The following is a 15,714-nucleotide window of genomic DNA, read 5'->3' as shown; positions in this document are numbered from 1 at the left end:
ATTTAGTTTTTACAGGTCAATTTTAAATTTTATTGAGAAATTAAGGCTCCAAAGCACCCAAGGCTATTCAAAAGCACACAGCAGGTAAAAGTAGAAGAGTCTTTCAATAGGCCATTGGCATGCATTTGTGGACTGAATACATAAGAGTTTGCAATTCTGCTAGGTTACGAATTTTCACTATAAGGTTAGAGTGGGGTGGGAAATGGGAGGTAGAAATAACTGTTTCTAGATGATGACAGCAGGGAAACCACATTTCCACTCAGCTTTGTGGTTCTCTTCATAGTTGTTTATGTATCACCTATCTCATGAGTTTACAAAAAGTTTGTTCAAAAGTTCATCAAATGAAAGATAAACTTCGAACTTAAAACAGTGAGTGAATTTAAGAGTATAAGAATATACACAAGAAACAGGGGCTCTCAATTGAAATGTCACATGGGAGAAAGCCAGGAGTCTGTTAAGCATTTCTATATTCAGAAAGCTCTAATATACTATCCAAGAATGTTAAGAGTCTACTTTTGCAACCCCCAAAAACATTACCACTACTGATGGAATACAAGGGTGTGTTTAGTAACAGAAGCCCCATTAGCAACAACCACTGCAAGCTGTGTCAGAAGACAAGCACAACTTGGCAACACAGAAAAAGCCTCCTAGTTCTTGTCTTCAGAAAAGTTACATATATACATTTTTAAAGAGCAAATGAAGGTATACTATAGAAAAATAAAACAACCATATAAAACACACACCAAATTTCAGATTCCTAATCAACTACTGAAAGAGACGAAAAAGTCCTTCCTTCCAAGAATCAGACCACTTGAAAAAAACTGAAATTTGAAAACATTTACTGAGATTGTGCCAGGTGAGAAAGGAATGGTGATGAGCAATTAATCTTCTTCTCACTTGTCAAATAAACTGAAAGAGATCTGTGACGCAAGGTCCCATGACTTAATCAAATATGCATCCTAGGTGCCCAGTAAAGTGCCTAGCTACCACAATGCACACAGCTGGTGTTCCATACATATTTTGTTGGCTGAATTAGTTAAGAAAAGCACATATTAAATGCTTAGTTCTTTGTTGTTTGTAAGTCAACAACAAAAGATAAAACTGAGTGTCCCCAAAAGTGAATATTAAAAATTTAATTGGAGTCATAAATCTATGTGTAAGAAGTCCATCAAATTCAGAAAAGTAAAATACAAAGCAGTTTATAACAAAGTATTAAATTTACATGATAAGTACAAAAGGAAAAGGCAGAAAAAGGAGAGTTCACTGTGAGCTGGCATTGTTAGGGAAAGCTTCACGAAGAAGAAGGGATCTGACATGAGACATAAATCAACTGGAAAGCAGCCAAGCCAGGCGTTATTATTCATCATTTGGTGCTATTGCCTCAAGGCACAATTGGCACAGATTGTGGTATTCCCTCTCCACCATACCAAACCGGCCTGTGCTTTCCCCACGCGCACACACTCTAACCACTCCTATCAAACTCAATCAAGGTAAAATAGACACTAAATCGATTTTATTTATGTGTGTGTCTGCGCATACACACGCAAGCGCGCGCGCAACTTTTCCTATTATTGCCCTTCATCAAACTCGGAAACAAAACTGGGAGGAAGCAGTAGAGAATTGGAGGAGCGGCTGGAGGGGGAAAGCCACTAGAACCTAGTTCCTCAATTAGTTTTCATAACGGAAAAATAAAGATGAGAAGGACACATCCTCCGGTCTCCAGCGGCAGGCGACACACCGCGACACCCCTCACCTCGTGACCCCGGGGTTCTCCGGCACTCCCGGCCGAATGCACTTTCCGAAGAAACCGCCGCTCCAAAGCCTGCCCGCCAACCGCCGCGCGACACCCCGGCGCCGAGCCCGGGTCCGAGCGACGCCTCCTGCTGGCCGCGGCAGTTTGCTCAGCTCCTGGTCCCGGGCCGCGCCAACTCCGCGCAGCGCAGCTGAGGCGCCGCCTGGCTCTGCAATTCCGGGTGTTCCCGGGCGACCCCGCCCCCGCCTTCCCCTCAGCAGGCGCCTGGGCGCCCCCCAACCCCTGTCCAGCCTCCTTCGGACCAACGACCCGCCCCGGCCTCCCTGCATCGCAGAGGCCATTCGCGGCGCCTTCTCTCTTTAATCCTTCTTTACCCCCTCAGCTCACCTCCCGAGGAGCGTCCAACGGGTGTTGGCGGCTCGCAGAACTGAGCCGCGAAGCGCGGGGGAAAGGCGGCGAGCGCTTCCCGCGGCGGCGGGGAGGAAGACGAAGACTTGTGCGCTCTCAAAGTTAACGCGAAAACATCTTCCAAACTTCTGGGCTGCAGCCCGAAACGCGGGGTAGCCGGAAGGCTCCCGTAGCTGCCTCCCCCGGGGTCTGGGAAGGGCTCCTAGGCGCCTCAGAGCACCCGGGGTCGGCCCGCGGGGGAAGCCGCATAGACGTGCCTCCACCCTGACGAACGGGGAAGGGGCAGGCTCCGGCGACCCCAACTAAATCCTTCAGCGCCTCGGTCTGATGTATACACCTGCCGGAGGCTCTGAGTGCCTAAGAAGTGTAAACCAATTCCATCCCGATGCTGACGGGACCCGAGTGAATTCGGTACAAAGGGCAGTCTCAAAATCAATCACCCCGATCCGCGAGAGCCCAGCACACTGCCGGCGCGGGGCCGGGGCCCGAGCCGCGAGGCCGGCGCTCGCACTCCCCGCTAGGGTCCTTCAGCCCCTCAGTGCCCTCCCGGAGCCCTTTACCTAAACGGGAGCCTGAGAGAACTGACGACAGGAGCCGAGTGGAAAGCAGTGTCCGCGCCAGAGGTCAGCGCCGAGGGCGGGAGCCGGCGTCTAGGGACCACAGAGCCGCGACGCCGTGAGCCGCGCACGGGCCATTCCGCCGCTGCGAACGCAGAAAGCCTCGACCGCGCTCCGAGTACAGCCAGCTCGCCTGTCACCTCGATCTCTGCTTTAAGTGGCTTCCGGTCGCCTCCTCCCGACGGCCCGTCGCGGAGGCGGAGCCTGGGCGGCCGGAGCCCGGTGGGGTGGGGTGAGGAGGCCGGGCGCTCAGTGGGTGCCGGGAAGAAGACCCGCCCTCTGCGCGCGCGTGCGCGTTCGTTCGAGGGGAGGTGCGCGGGTTGTGTGCGGTGGACTTGTACTCCCGCGAGGGGGCGTGTCCTTTCTCGCGCCCACAGTGTCCCCGAGGGTCCGCGTCTACACGCGGCTGTGAGGAAGGAAGGCGCGTGCCGCGTGGGACGGGCTCCACCTGCCTGCGGACAGATGGAGGGTCACTTTGTTCCGAGAAGACCCAGGCACCCGAGGGAGGATGTGAAACGGAACGACCCGTTTCGGTGCGGTTGGCTTTGTTTATTTGCCTCCTCCCCAGACGCCTCCCCAGCCCCTGATTCCGGCGCTCCCTGTGAGGAAGCAAAGGGCTGCCTCCCCCACTGCCACCAGACGAGGTCGCCTGCCCCGAGCCGGACGGGCTGGACGGGCTGCGTACCTGCGGCCGCCGACTATTTCGTGGGCCTTGTACGCCACCTTGCAGAAGGGAAACCTAGCTCTGAGGTTTTGGCGATAGAAGCGCATTTACTTGTGTTTAAAGCCCACAAACGCCGTAGTGACTAATTTATTCATTCAGCAAATGTCTGTCAGAGCGTCTATTACGTACCAGGCATGTAGCCTGAACTTCATGCCTGACCTCATGGAGCTTGCAGAGCACCTCTGAAATACACACCACATACGGAATGGCCATATTTTCTGGGTTGTAAAATACTTTGAATTGTAACTCCGTATATTGAATAGATTTTCAGTGGTGAGGGAAGAAACAATACATTTAGTTCATATAATCCATATGTACGAAAAAAAAGTGCTGGTAATTCCAGACATGGAAGTCAGTAAAACTAGGAGCTAAGAGGTAATAATCATAGACATTATGATTCTAAGCCTTTGTTAAACTGTTCTAAACCAGACTGGGTAAGCGCACCAGCAATGAATAGATTAAGGATGTTATCTCCTCAGCAGCTTATTTCAAATTTCATCAAGGCAGGGCCATTAAACTAAGGTGAGAGTGATATGGGTGGAATTCAGAGGACAATAGGTAAAAGATGAAAATCTTTACATTTGAAATCTTATTGAGACAAGATCTTGGTCAGTGTCTACTCATACATAGAATTGCCTAGAAGCTAATATTTGAGTTTATTACTGTTGGCTTTCTATTTTTCTCGTTTGTTCTGTTTCTTTTCTGTCCTTTTGTGCCTTCTTGTAGATTATTAATTCCACTCCCTTGTAACAATTAGGTTGTTATACATTCTTTATGCTTTTAGTAGTATTTCAGTTATTTATTGCTGTGTTCAAACCACCCCCAAAATATAATGACTTAAAACAATGGCTGTTTTATTTACTCATGATTCTGAATTCTTTGGCACAGGAATTCAGTCAGGGCATAGTACAGGTGGCTCATTTCTGCTCCATGATGTCTGGGGCTTCAATTAGTGTGGGCATACTGGGGCCTGGCTAGAATGGCTTAACTAAGGTCATAAGTCTTGGGGCTTGAGGATGGAGATGGAGTTTCATGACAAAAATGAAGTGAACATGATGTGGAAAATATGGACATGGAAGCCACAAGCTAAGGATGCTGGAACAGGAAGAAGGCCGTTAGCTACATACCTTGGTTTTCTCTACATGGCTTCTCCATATGGCTAATTTAGGCTTCCTCACAGCATCATAATCTCAGGATTGCAAGAGGGGACATTCCAAAAAGACAAGCCTCAATGTGCAAGCCTTTACTTTTATCATGCTTACTAATGTGTCACTGACCAAAGCAAGTCTCATGGCCAAGCTCAGCGTCAGTGTGGGAAGGAACTACACAAGATTGTGAATATTGGAAGGTGTGACATATTGGTAGTCATTTAGACTAGGGACAGACCACCTTAATCCAATCAGAGAATAATTAAAAGTTACTTCCAGGGTATAGCCCAGTTCCAACTTAAAATCTTTCCTCCTTAGGTCCTGAGCTCAAAATTTTTACCCACCCAATCCCACACCCACTCCCCTTGAGGCAGTTGAAAACTCTGGCTAGTTTCTCAGCCTCTCTCCATTACTGCTTTCTGAATGTTAATTGCCTCAAAGGGAAAAATGGCACCAAATTCTGGACTCAAAATCTTGGATTTAGGCTCCTCAGACTGTTGAAGTTGTACTGCTCCAGAAAAGGTATCCTCTACAGTCTCTACCTCGGATGTGGCCCATCTTTTTTTGAAGGAGGGATGACAATGTGCCTAGCTGAGAAATTCATTTCCCTAGAGCCCGTGGAGTTATGGATGGCCATGGGATACACTTCTAGACAGACACACGCTTGAGATTTCTAGAAAAGCATTTCCTTTCCTAATACAGAGTCACCCCTTGAATTTCTTCCTTTTGTTCTTTCTTCTAGAATAATAACAGGATGGAGATGGAGTTTCATGACAAAAATGAAGGTGAATATGATGTGGAAAATATAAAAATGGAAGCAATAAGCTAAGGATGCTGAGGCAGAAAGATGGAACCTGGGTCACTCGTGACATCTTGAAACTGCTGCAGCCATCCTAGACTGGCTGCCTGTAGACTTAATATATTTAAAAAGTAAATCCCAATTTTATTAAACTGTTACCTGTTATGTATAGATGAACACATTCTTAGCTAATAAACTATCATGTCTCCTAACTAGTCTTCTAGGCTCTACCAGTTAGATAGTAATGTGAGTTGGTATGTCAGAAATGTAAGAACTGTCACAAAGCAATACAACTCCTATAACAATTCCTGATAATTCTGTAAATATACCAAATTATTGTAAGATTAAGAAACATGTTAATTAAAAACAGGAAGTAGAAGAAATAACGATGCCCATAGTTGAACCTTTTAAAGTCTCATTTTAGCCACGCAGTGGCTCATTAATCCCAGCACTTTGGGAGGCTAAAGCAGGAGGATCAGTTGAGGGCAGGAGTTTAAGAGCAGCCTGGCCAACATGGTGAGACCCCCATCTCTACAGAAAAAAAGATTTTAATTAGCTGGGCACGGTGGCATGCATCTCTAGTCCCTGCTACTCAGAAGCTTGAGGCAGGAGGATTGCTTGAGCCCAAGAGGTCAAGGCTGCAGTGAGCTATGGTCACACTATTGCACTCCAGCCTGGGCAACAGAACAGGACCCTGTCTAAATCTCATTTTAACACTTTGATATAGTTATAATCTGTCTTACTTATTCAAGGTATTTTTCTATATTATTTTACCTAACATGTCATAAACAGCTTTCCATGTTAATACTGTCTTTTAAACAAATAGCTGTTTAATATTCCAAGTAATTATAATATTTTTTGCTTATCTAGTTCATTCTAATTGCCCATGTCAATTCACTATTTTTCATCACTTATTCACTGCGTATCTACTACATTCTAGTAACTGGACTAAATATTATAAGTACACATAGTACTTATAATATTATATAAAGTACACATAGTACTTATAATATTATATAAATATTATAAGTACACATAGTAACTGTACTAAATATTATAAGTACACATAGATGAATAAGATGTGGCTCCTCCCTGAGCACTCTTCAAAACTACAAAAGGCCGGGCGCGGTGGCTCACGCTTGTAATCCCAGCACTTTGGGAGGCCGAGGCGGGCGGATCACGAGGTCAGGAGATCGAGACCACGGTGAAACCCCGTCTCTACTAAAAAATACAAAAAAATTAGCCGGGCGCGGTGGCGGGCGCCTGTAGTCCCAGCTACTCGGAGGCTGAGGCAGGAGAATGGCGTGAACCCGGGAGGCGGAGCTTGCAGTGAGCCGAGATTGCGCCACTGCACTCCAGCCCGGGCGACAGAGCGAGACTCTGTCTCAAAAAAAAAAAAAAAAAAAAAAAAAAAACTACAAAAGACACATGTACATGCAATATATATGTATATATGGGATATGCATGTGTATAGTTTTTATATGTGACTCTAAGCTATTTAATTATCTTTATTGTTATAATTTCTTTTTTTTGAGACAGGGTCTCACTCTCCCCTAGGCTGGAGTGCACTGGTGTAATCTTGACTCACTGCAACCTCCGCCTCCAGGTTCAAGTGATTCTCCTGCCTCAGCCACCTGAGTAGCTTGGATTACATGTGTGGGCCACTGAGCTCAGCTGATTTTTGTATTTTTAATAGAGACAGGGTTTCACCCTGTTGGCCAGGCTGGTCTCAAACTCCTGGCTTCAAGCAACCCACCTGCCTGGACCTCCCAAAGTGCTAGGACTACAGGCATGAGCCACTGTGCCTGGCCAAATCATCTTTAAATATGCTTATAGAATGGAAATATTTTAATTTCCAATTCCTTTTATTGATAATTTCTGTCATTATCTGCTGGATTTGCCTTTAGCATGACTGATTAGTTATCAGTAGAGTACTTACAATGAACAGTTTATTAATATAAAAGCCATTCCTTCTTACTTGAATTTCAAGTGACCCAAGGCCTCCAGTTTTCATTTTCAGTAACAGTAAGTGCTATCAAATGTAAATACCAATATTCTATTGCTTTCTGTTTTCATAATTGTTAGTTAATTTCCTAACATCCTTCTTGTGGAAAGATAATCATTTTTGGTTACCACATGAGGAAACAGTGAATAACATGACTCAGAGCAGAATGAAAAACCTGAGATTTGAAAACAAAGGCTTTAGTAGCTTTGCTGTACTAAAAGACAGTATTCCCCATGCTGTATATGGGAAATACAGCCAACTTGCATAAATGGCAGACTGACAACTCCTTATCTAAGAGAGCTAAGTCCAAGCCATAACGTTTTCTATGAGTGTATATGTAAGAGTAATTTATTCTTTAACTAAAATTGTGTATGTGCATGTATCTCATATATCTAAAGTGAAAGAGGCTGGATGCAGTGGCTCACACCTATAATCCCAGTGCTTTGGGAGGCCAAGGAAGGAGGATTACTTGAGGCTAGGGGTTTACCACCAGCCTGGAAAACAGTGGGACCCCATCTGTACCAAATTTTTTTTTTTTGGGATGGAGTCTCGCTCTGTCGCCCAGGCTGGAGTGCAGTGGCATGGTCTCTGCTCACTGCAAGCTCTGCCTCCCAGGTTCACACCATTCTCCTGCTTCAGCCTCCCGAGTATCTGGGACTACAGGTGCCTGCCACCACACCCAGTGAATTTTTTGTATTTTTTAGTAGAGACGGGTTTCACCGTGTTAGCCAGGATGGTCTTGATCTCCTGACTCCGTGATCCGCCCTCCTCAGCCTCCCAGGGTGCTGGGATTACAGACATGAGCCACCGTGCCCGGCTACCAAAAATTTTTAAAAAGAAATTAGCCAGGCATGGTGACACGCAGCTATAGTCCCAGCTACTAGGCAGTTGAGGCAGGAGGATCACATGAGCCGAGGAGGTCGTGGTGAGCCATGACCACATTACTGCAATCTAGCCTGGGCAACAGAGCAAGACCTTGCCTCAATAAATAAATAAATAAATAGTTGCATTACTGCAATCCAGCCTGGGCAACAGAGCAAGACCCTGTCTAAATAAATAAGTAAATAAATAAATAAAATGAAACTATTATTCTCTAGGCAACTGAAGTACTGTTATTTTTAAACCTATAAAATTTATTATTAAAAATACTGTCTTGATGTTGTTATAATGAACCAACTCCTGGAGCTTACCCAAAGGAAGATTTCCTATTTCCCTGAGAAGGAGTTCTGCACTCGTGGGATTCTAGAACAAGATAAGATTTGGGCTATAATTTATTTACTTCAAATATGATGTTGGTGGGAGAAGATTAGAAAATGCTCCTAGGGAATATGTCAAGCAACAAGGTAGGGAAGTTAACAAACGTGAATTAATGAATTAAAGGTAACCTCAAAGGTAGGTTGGTTTAGAGCCTGTCATGAACATGCTTTGATAAATGTAAACTTAAAATTCATATTTTCATAAGGTGATGGAATATGCACCTTGCAGACCATTTCCAAGTTTTAAAAATATCTCTCAGTTATAGTTTCCTCCCTCTTGAAACTCACTTTTTTCTCTGCCTCTGACGAGGCAGCAGAGTGCTTCTGTCTAGGAAAGGTGAGGATTACAAGGCCTAGTAGAAAATGAAACAGATAAAGTGTGAATAGGACAAGTTCTAAAATGCTTAAGCAAGATCACAAACTATTCTGATTATCTAAGATTTGCATTTGTAAATTGCCTAATCATCTGCTTGACTGTTTTCTTTTCTCAAGATCCCTAACAGTCAAGTATTCTCTTCAATCCCCTTCAGTTTTGGACCTGTTGAGTAATTCTTACAGCACATACTGAAAGTACTGTCTGATCTAACTGGCTTTAGGTCTGTATGAGACGATTTCCTCAGAGAAATCCCTAGATGTTTTCCTGATCATTCAATCAATTGATTCAACACACATTTATCTAGTGGTAGTTATTGCAATGGTGACTAAGACAGTCTCCACTTGTCTGTTTCTTGTAGGGAAGTCTGTGTACTGGCCGCCCAGAATCACTTGGGAAAGCCTGCTGCGGATGCCCCAGTCCCATCCTAGTCCTCCTGAATCTCAGAGAACAGGTCAGGAGAATCTGCACTTTGCAGAAATTCTCTAGGCACTACTGCTTTAAGAGCTCATAGTCTTTTAAAACACTTGGGGGTGGGGAGGAGGTGGCTTATGGGTGTGGCCAAGTAGGAAAACAAACACACTAGCATGGTAAATGCCATAATAGAGATTTACATGCAAGGCCAAATACAGTCAGCCCTCTGCACACTCCACATCCACAGATTCATCCAACTATAGATCAAAAATATTTAGGAAAGAAAACAATAAAAAAATTAATGCAAATAAAAGTACAATATAACAACTATTTACATAGCATTTTATTAAGTAGTACAAATAGCCTAGAGATTACTTGAAGTAGGAGGATGTGCATAGTATGCAATACTATGCCATTTTCTATAGGGAACTTGAGCATCCATGGATTTTGGTATCTTAGGGGTTCCTGGAACCATGTCCCTGAGGAAGAGTTGCATAGAGATGATGAATTAAGCCTAACTATATTGTCAGAGAAGAGGATTACCATCAGCAGATTTTTTAAAGTAGCTAGAAGTATTAGTCTTTAGAATGTTAGGAGACCCAGCTGTTTTTTACGTGGGGTACATCTAAAATCCAATAGAAAAAAATTTAAAACCTCTACTTAAAAAAACAAGTGAATTCCCAACTAAAATTAAAGATCTTGATAATCGTGTGCAGAGATCATCTGAGTTAACAGCACTTCTACTTGTATGAATTTATCCTGTGGATATAATTAGAGTTTATGTGCATGGGTTTGGTTACGAATCTCTTTCCTACAACAAATAAATTGTGACTGAGTGCTCATTTTAATCCAGCCCCAGACACAGTTCTCTGTGGGAAAGCTTTCCTCTCCCCACTTCTTATACTGTCAAAGACATTCTGGGCCATGAAGAGTTCTCATTTTTGCTATTCAGGCAGTGAAAAGCCAATACTCTGTTTTTATAGTAAAGAAGGTTTTTGTTTTTTTTGTTTTGTTTTTGTTTTCCCCAGCACAGTAATAGAATTTAGGAATTGAATTCATTAATATCCCTTGGCAGCCTCACTGTGCAGTCTCTTGTATACAGCATACGTTTTCATGTTGATGTCCAAATTCAATATGGTGATTTTGTCAGACTGGACATCCTAGCCATTCACTAAAGAGAGATCATTCTGATGCTCACCTGCCTTTCATCTCTGACTTCTCCATTAGGCAGATAGCTCCTGGGTTTTTAAACTGGCCTGCACATGAGAATCACTTGAGCCACTTTAAATAAATATATATAAATAATATGTATTATATAATAAATATATTTATTTATCATATAACTAATAAATATACTAATTTATTATATAAATAAATAATAAATAAATATATTTATTATATATAAATATATATATTTAAATTTCATGGGCCTTATGCATTGAATAGGGACTTTGTTGTATTTGTCTTCTCCTCTTTGGTTCCCAGTAGAGCACTGGACATATGTCAGGTAATCAATGACTTCACTTATTCATTCAACACATACTCTTGAGCATTTGTGTTCTAGGTACTTCTAAGTGCTAGGAATGCAGTAGAGAATAAAATAAATGGTCAACTCTTAACATTCTAATAAGAGGAAGACCGGTGGTATCGGGTGGCGATGAAAGCTGTAAAAATAAAATAAGACATGATAAGGGTAGGACAACCACATAATTTATCAAAAAAGGACACTTTGAGAATAATTATTCACAATTATGTCAATATAGTACAGCTGAAATCAGGACTGTCATGGAAAAACCAAGATGTGTGGTCACTCTACATAAGGTGTTAGAGAGTGCTGTGGAAAAGGAAATGAAGTGTTTTTAAAAAATATGATGTGCTGTTACTAGAAGGCCTCCCCAAAAAGAAAACATTTAAGCAGAAGCCTGAGGAAAACGAAGGCGTAAGTCACACAGCTATTAGGGAAAGAGCATTCCAGGTAGATGGAATAGCATGTGTAGGGACAAGCTTGGCATGTTAGAGGGAAATCACAGAAGCCAGTTTGATGGGAGTGGAATGAACAAGAGTACTGTTGATGAGGTCAAAGGGATGACCAGAGGCCAGATTTCATAAGATCTTTTAGGCTAGGCCCATGGTAAGGACTTTGGATTTTACCCTGAGACAAAAATCTATATAATTTACCTTTTAAAAGGATCACTCTGGTGTTGTGTGGAGAGGATGGAAAGAGTGAACACAGGAAGATTAGTTAATAGACCAAGCAAGAGATGATGGTGGCCTGGATCATCATAATGGAGAGAGGTGGTTAGATTCTGGACACATGCTGAGGGTAAAGCTGAGCAGATTTGGTGTATGAGGGAAACTGAAGAGCCAGAAATGAGTCCTCAGTTTTTGGCTTGAGCAACTAGAAGAATGGATCTGTCCTTCACTTAGATGGTGAAGATTGTAGGAAGGACACGTTTTGGGGAACAGGGAGAAACAATAATGTAGTTTTGGACTTGTTAAGATTGAGACATATTAGATATTTAAGTGGGAAAATTAGTAGGAAATTGCATAATTAAGTCTAAAGTTTAGGGGAGACGTTGGAGCCACTTGCTACCATACCTAAGAAAGTCCCCATTGCCAAACTTACATAGCAAACATGTTCATTCATCCATTTTACATGTAGGTTAATTAGGAGGTCTTAAAAGTGTGTTTTTTAAAAGAGGAGCAGTGGGCCATATTCTGCATTTGCAGAGGAGGGAGATTTATTTTCACAAAGTCTGGGAGTGAGGTGTTGCCCAGTAGTGTGTCCACTCATATCATATTTCTCTAGCAGAAGGAAGCTGTAATCCCTATAAACATGAGCGAATTTAAAGTTCCCATTACCCAATTGTGACCTCATGACCCCATTCTGGGAAGCTGACTAAGAAATGACTTTGAGGCTAAAGAAATCAAACAGTTGCTATTTGTATGTTATGTGACTAAAGAAAGAAAAAATAGGCCAGGCATATGAAAATAAATCGATACAGGCTCATGCAAGCTTCTAGTAATGTAAGCCTAAATTTGGCCTTAAAACAAAAACTTATAGTATCAATTAGCATTCCCATTATTTATTGGCTTCTTGCCTACAGACTTTAAAGAAGCAGCTGTCATTTATTTTCAAATGCAAAACAGATGGAAATTTATGGTACCAGGGAAATCTATACTAAGCCAAATAAAACACTTGCAGCATTATTTACTGTATGCATTATTTTTACTTCATCACCTGCCTGAGACTCTGGTTTTTATTTTTCACTTTCTGAAGAGTTAGCTAAATTAGAAATCAAGGCTCTGAATGGCTTTTTCTCAGTTATCAGTGTGTTTACATTGAAACAAAGATAACCTCTTGGTTTGAAAGTTTTGCAAAGTCACCAAAAACAATGCTACTTTGGTTATAAATAACTCTCTATTGAAATGAAATAAATGTCAGCATTAGAGAAATGGAAACCAAAACTTTTTATCAGACCTCAAAGTTGAAAGGCAGGAAATGTTAGCTGCACTGACAGAACCCTAGGTACAGGGAGTTGGTGAAAATAAATAGTATGGTTACACAGATAAGTGACCCAGAAAAGAACTTGTTGCTTGACATAATTTTTATTTATTCCTCTATTTTGTTGAATGCCTGCTACAAGCAGTTGCTGGGCACGCAAGTAGTGAAAAAAATGGACATGATCTCTGCCTTCATGTTGCATATGGAAGAAGATGTATTAACTCAAATAACCAGTCAAATCAACTTACAACTGTAAACTTTAATAAGTGCTTTGAAAGAAGCCTTTCCTGGTGAAGAAACATTTGGTTGGCTCTGATGATGGAGTAAGCATGAACTAGGTCAAAAGGATATGGCTGGGAGCAGCTAATGGTGGTCAGGGGACAGAATGTTAAGTGCAAAGCCAGAATTGTGAAGCTGTGGCATGCCAAAGAGAGCCACTGTGTCTGCAAAATAGAAAGTGAGAAGGAGAGTGGCTGGAGATTACCTGGGAATGTAGACCTTCAGGCCCCCTAAGTACAAATTCTGAAGAAAAATGTATGTCATTGAAGTGCTTTAATTAGGAAAATGACATGATCATATTTTAATTTTTAAAAGTAAAGCTGTAACGAGGGGAACTTTCAATTCCAGTAATGAATTAGGCAGTTCAGCTAACACTCTTACCAAGTAAAACCACAAAAGTTAGACAAAATATTTTGAAAATTACTCTGAGAGTTAACATGACAACATCTGGGATAATACCTGGGAGAAAGAAACTCAGAGAGGTGAGTAGAGCGTTTAGAGCCAGTTTTCCAAAGAGGAGTCTCAGAAGCTGAATAGAAATTTTAATAGACTAACAAGGATAGAGAGATAAAACTGAAGTTCAAGGAAGGTAAAGGGGAGTGATACCAGGTTTTGGGTTGGTACCCAAAGGCCTACATGAGAGTAAGGGTAAACTGGAAATAGGCCAACCCTCCTGGAGGGTTGAACCACCCACTTCAGAGTCTCTCAGGCCTTCCAACTGGATTGAATTAAGGTGATGTAGGATTGCTACTGGCCTTAATCTCTTACCAGAAGCACATATAAAAATTCCTTGAAGAAAGATAACATTCTTCTTGGTCTCAAACTATTTTTACAATGATCCAAATGCAATATCTGGCACTCATAAAAAATAACCAAGAAAGCATTCACAAACTGGTGGGACAAGTCAAAGGACAAAGAAACCAAATTGAAGGTCCTCCTACAGGCCAAAATAGGGCAATTTGAATGATAAAAAGAATAATGATGGTAATTCATTAAAAAATAGTGAATAAAAAGAAAATCCATGAGTCTATAAAAATACTCAAAAAAAGTTGGAGGGCCTGGCATGGTGGCTCATGCCTGTAATCCCAGCACTTTGGGAAGCCGAGGCAGGTGGATCACTTGAGGCTGGGAGTTGAGACCAGCCTGGCCAACAGGGTGAAACTCTGTCTCTATTAAAACACAAAAATTAGGTGGGCATAGTGGCACGCGCCTGTAATTCCAGCCACTTGGGAGGCTGAGGCAGGAGAATCGCCTGAACCCTGGAGGCGGAGGTTGCAGTGAGCCTAGATCGCAGCCAATGAACTCCTGACTCTTTCTCAAAAAAAAAAAAAAAAAAAAGGAGAGGGAGGGAGCACAGAAAAAGAGAGAAAGCTTTTCTTTATAGAAGAATGCCAGCTAATAAATGTGCACAGATTGATAGAATTGGAAAATCGCCATTTTGCAATCACAAAAGTAATAATGGTATATGAGGTAAACTGAAGAGCCAGGGATGGCTCTTCATTGACAATGAAAGGATTATCAATGGATACTAATGCCGCTGGGTGAGAGGTTGCAAAATAGTCATAGTTTCCAAGTATCTCCTTATACATTACTCATTAATAACACAAAGAGATAATCTGACAATAGAGAAATCCAACACATATCACCTTAACCAAATGATCAAACTTAAAAATGAATACTGATGGGACTAATGAACATTACGAGCCTTCTGATATTAATGAATAAAGGAGGATAAACCATCATCTATGTAGTGATGTTGCCAAAATGTTTAATCTAAACCTAAGCATTAGACAAATCCAAATAGTAAGACATTCTACAGAACTCTTTAAAAACTATCAATGTCATGAGAGGGGAAAAAAAGGCAATGGAACTATTCTAGATGAAAGGAAAGTAAAAGCTATGCCTAAACCTAATATAGATACAGGATATTTTAAAATGCTATAAAGGATGTTATTTAGGCAATTGAAGAAATTTGCATATGTACTGAATATTAGATATATTATGGTATCAATGTTAAATTTCTTGAGTGTGATAAGAGAGAGATTGTGATCACGTAGGAGAATATCATTGTTCTTAAAAGAGATACATGTTGAAGGGCCGAATAGGAACAGCTCCGGTCTCCAGCTCCCAGCCCCAGCGACACAGAAGACGGGTGATTTCTGCATTTCTGCTTGAGGTACCGGTTTCATCTCACTAGGGAGTGCCTAACAGTGGGTTCAGGACAGTCGGTGAAGCGCACTGTGCGCGAGCCGAAGCAGGGCGAGGCATTGCCTCACTCGGGAAGCGCAAGGGGTCAGGGAGTTCCCTTTCCTAGTCAAAGAAAGGGAAAACAGACGGCACCTGGAATATCGGGTCAGTCCCGTCCTAATACTGCGCTTTTCCAACGGGCCTGGAAAACGGCACACTAGGAGATTGTGTCCCGCACCTGGCTCG

At 42.3% G+C, this 15,714-nt stretch overlaps 2 protein-coding genes across 3 annotated transcripts in view; one reads left to right on the top strand and one right to left on the bottom strand.

The window, feature by feature from the left end:
- The window catches only part of TIPARP (TCDD inducible poly(ADP-ribose) polymerase), a 32,543-nt gene extending 29,265 nt beyond the window's left edge, over positions 1-3,278 (bottom strand). Inside the window, exon 1 of one of the 2 annotated variants that reach the window (XM_063620291.1) lies at positions 2,722-3,278. The gene's annotated coding sequence lies outside the window, so the exon portion shown is untranslated. Of the gene's footprint in view, positions 1-2,140 lie in introns of both variants that reach the window. The other variant, XM_063620290.1, reaches the window with a different exon arrangement.
- SSR3 (signal sequence receptor subunit 3) overlaps positions 3,166-15,714 on the top strand; it is a 145,165-nt gene continuing 132,616 nt past the window's right edge. Inside the window, exons 1-3 of the mRNA XM_063620305.1 lie at positions 3,166-3,311; positions 5,393-5,435; positions 9,445-9,537. The gene's annotated coding sequence lies outside the window, so the exon portion shown is untranslated. The remainder of the gene's footprint in view (positions 3,312-5,392; positions 5,436-9,444; positions 9,538-15,714) is intronic.

Source organism: Symphalangus syndactylus, chromosome 17 (genome assembly GCF_028878055.3).
Source record: "Symphalangus syndactylus isolate Jambi chromosome 17, NHGRI_mSymSyn1-v2.1_pri, whole genome shotgun sequence".
Lineage (NCBI taxonomy): Eukaryota > Metazoa > Chordata > Mammalia > Primates > Hylobatidae > Symphalangus > Symphalangus syndactylus.
The sequence above is the reverse complement of the archived record's forward strand: the minus strand, read 5'-3'. Positions and strand labels throughout refer to the sequence as shown.